The 3,623-nt window shown below is 42.4% G+C and overlaps 1 pseudogene; it reads right to left on the minus strand.

The window, feature by feature from the left end:
- Positions 1-641: 641 nt before the first annotated feature.
- Positions 642-1,022, minus strand: LOC109457402 (ubiquitin-ribosomal protein eL40 fusion protein; annotated as a pseudogene).
- Positions 1,023-3,623: the final 2,601 nt, after the last annotated feature.

Below are 3,623 nucleotides of genomic sequence, written 5' to 3' on the forward strand. Positions count from 1 at the left end.
CATTGGATTTAGGACCTACCCTAAATTTAAGATGATTTCCTCTCAAAATCTTTAACTAATTACACCTGCAAAGACCCTTTTTCCAAATAAGGTCACCTTCTGAGGTTCCGAGGGGATGTGAATTTTAGGAAGGCACTATTCAACTCACCATAGGGACAGTAAGAGGAAGAAGAATAAATCACCCATGCTTCTGCTACCTAATACTTTAGGGTATATCCTTTCAGTGATTTTTTATGCATAAATTTAACTTGGGTATGTATTTTACTTAATAATGATCTGCAGATACGTACAATTTGCTGAAAGAAATTTTTAAGCAAGGAAGGTGATCTGCTCAGGTACAGTGGTGTGTTGGAGCAGTTTGTCCTGGCTCCCAAGACGAGACTCTGCCCATCTCATCTCAACTTCCTGTTCAGTGACCTTACATATGTTGGTAGCTTGAAATCAGCCATGGTGGAAGTGTTTACACTACAGAAATTGGCACATGCTACTAATCAGGGCTTATTTATTTATTTTTAGAAGAGCCAATGTACTAGTTCATCAGTGGATTTTTTTTCAATGAAAGGGAAATTGTATTGAAGATCCAGGGCCAAGGGGTTTGGGCAGGAGGCTGCCCTGTGGGTCGAAGAGGTGGTAGAGGGGCCTTATTTGACCTTCTTCTTGGGGCATCGGTTGTTGGTGTGGCCACACTTCTTGCGGCAGCTGACAGTACGGGGATGCATAACAGTTGTGGCAGCTCATCTTACCGCAGTTGTACTTCTGGGTGAGTTGGCGGAGGGAAGACTCGATGATACCAACCCTGCAGATAAAGCACCAAGAGCAGAGTGGACCCTTTCTGGATGTTAACCCTGAGAGAGTGCGGCCATCCTCCAGCTGTTTGCCCACAAAAATCAGATGCTGCGGGTCAGGGGGATGCCCTCCTTGTCTTGGATTTCAGCTTTGACATTCTCAATAGTGTCACTGGGCTCGACCTCAAGTGGGATGGTCTTGCCTGTCAGGCTCTTCACAAAGATCTGCATCTCTGAGTCTGCTGGGGAGGCTGTTCCGCCGCCTCTTGAAAAAAAACCACCAGTGGATTCTTAATGGCAGAGAAAAAAGAATATTCTAGGCAGAGAATTATAAGGCACAAGGCAGGTCGGCATTAAAGGGCTGGCTTGTTTGGGAAAGCCAACCCTCTGCTGTCCTGGAGAGGGCTGAGTGGGCAGTGGGAGGTGCTAAGGCTGGAGGAAGGATGGGAGGCTGCCTTGTGAGCCATGTGAAGGTACTGGGGGTTGTATTTACAAAGATAGTCGTAGTTGGTGGATGGGTATGCTGTAGGACTGACAGCAGAGAGACTGGTTAAAGGGCACCTATAACAGGAGAGGTGACAACCATGAGAGTCTCAACACAGCATCGCCAGGTCTCTGCGTGTGCTGGTCTTAAGGCAATTCTAACGGCAAGAGTTCCTTCTGGACCTGAGACCAGCCGGTCCCACCAAGCTTCAAAGGTCTGCTACAGTCAGAATCCCATTCCAACATGTCTCTGGAACTCTTGGTTGTAGTAAACAAATCTCCCTATAGCCTGAATCTCTTTAAAAGCAAACAAACAAATAAACAAACAGAACCTTCCCGTCTCCCTAAAATCTGGTTTCCTCTGGAGCGCACTAGGCTTTTCATTCACCAGCTCCCACCTAGGGAGTGGGGGAAGGTTGTCAGAATTCTTCTAGCATCTTGTTGCTCTTCTTAATACGTTTTCCTCCACCCTCTTCTAAAACCCTTTCTCCTTTGGGCCAGTACTAGATTGTCTCACTAATGAGCTCTGTGGATCTTCTTCCAAATCCTTGAGGTCCTAGGGACCCAGATCATAGTGTTTTTGATTAGCCCAAGTTCTGTGTCATCCTGGACAATCCACCTTATGCCTGGATTCAAAATTCCCTGATCCAACGGTTTATTTAATAGATCTGTGTTAAACATGTACCTTACAAACAGAATACACTGTGTTTTCCAGCATTCCTGGGATATTAACCAGGAAGCAGAAGTTATCACGTACCTCCAAACTCTCTCTTAACAAATCACTTCTCCACTGTCTCCTTTGTTTTTCAAACACCAACTCTTTTGAAGACCGTGCCATCTGATGATGTCACTTTGTCTCATCACAGACACGGGTGTTCATGGGTATGTGACCTGGGTAGTCACGCAAGGGCTCACACTTAGAAGGGCCCCACACTTGGTTTAATGAGCTGCTGTTGCCATCTTGAAATTCTTAATAATTCTGCCTTTACACTTGTGTTTAATCAGTAAAGTCCAAAGGGACATATAGAGCATGCATGTGAACAGAGATACGTGAAACATGTTCGTCTGCCATTCCTTGCTGTCCCATTTGTATTGCATTCATGATGCTGCATGAGCACAGAATTCTGGTGGACTCATGATGTGTGAGAGCTCAGTGACACTTAAAGAGAATACAAGGTAAGGGTGTTATGTCTATGACTGAATAAGTGGGGGGTTGTTATAGCCCCAGAGGCCACTGTTACCTGATCAACTAGAATGTATTATATATCAAATACAGAAAGAATTTTGAGAAACAAAAACAATCAAGGAACCCTAGCATATCCTTTCTTGCTGTATCAGCCCACCACTTACTCTGAAAATGATGACATGGAAGGAAAGGGCAAGATTGGGCAACCTATGGTTCCTTTTCCTTTCAGTTCTTCCTTACTCATCAGTTAACCTAAGGTAAAGTGTATTGGTAGAAATGTGTATACATCAAAGTGAAATAAAGACAGGAGATTAGTTTTGTTCTGGTAAGAATGAAATGCACATGCATGTACACATGCTACAAAATACAAATTCTGTAATTTCAGTGATTCTGCATATCAGTTAAATGCTCTTGTGTTTGCATTTAAAACTGGTATTGCACAATATAAAGATGAACCGTAAAATTCATGCTAATAATTTAACATTTTAATTTTTCTGTACTCAGAACAACATTGAATAGCAAATGAAGAACACCATGACAAGTCAAGACAAAGAACATGGAAGAAAGAAAAAAAGCTATATAGACTTAGGCTCATGGCCCACAGGCTTCGTCTCTACCCAAAGACCTGGTATCCTCTGCCATTTTAACATTTATTTGATTGATCCATAGTCCAGAGATACATGTTTTAGAAAAGACAAAGTATTGTCTTAAGATACAAAGTTGTATGTATGAGTACATGAAATACTTACAAAAATTGATCTGATTTTAGACAAGGATATTTATTTCAATACTTCTTAAAATAGTAAAAAATTTGAAACAATAAATGTGGAATATAATGCAATACAACATCAACTCTTCCCTGGGTCTCTAGCCTGCTGCTCTGCCCTGCAGATTTCAGACTTGCCAGCCCCTACTATGGCCTGAGCCAATTTCGTAAAATAAATCCCTCTCTTCATACATACATGTCCCATTGGTTGTGTTTTTCTGGAGAACTCTGATTAATACAAGGTCCTTCTTACTCTAGTCTTCACTTGTCCATTTCTGTGATCACATCTGGACCATGTTATGATCAGAACCTGCACCGCCTTGGAAATCTTAAACCCACACGGAGCCTCAGATACCACTCTCTGATTCTTATACCTGTGTCTAATCTGTTTATTCAGCCTCAT

The sequence above is a fragment of the Rhinolophus sinicus genome, linkage group LG05 (assembly GCF_036562045.2).
Source record: "Rhinolophus sinicus isolate RSC01 linkage group LG05, ASM3656204v1, whole genome shotgun sequence".
In the NCBI taxonomy this organism is placed as follows: domain Eukaryota; kingdom Metazoa; phylum Chordata; class Mammalia; order Chiroptera; family Rhinolophidae; genus Rhinolophus; species Rhinolophus sinicus.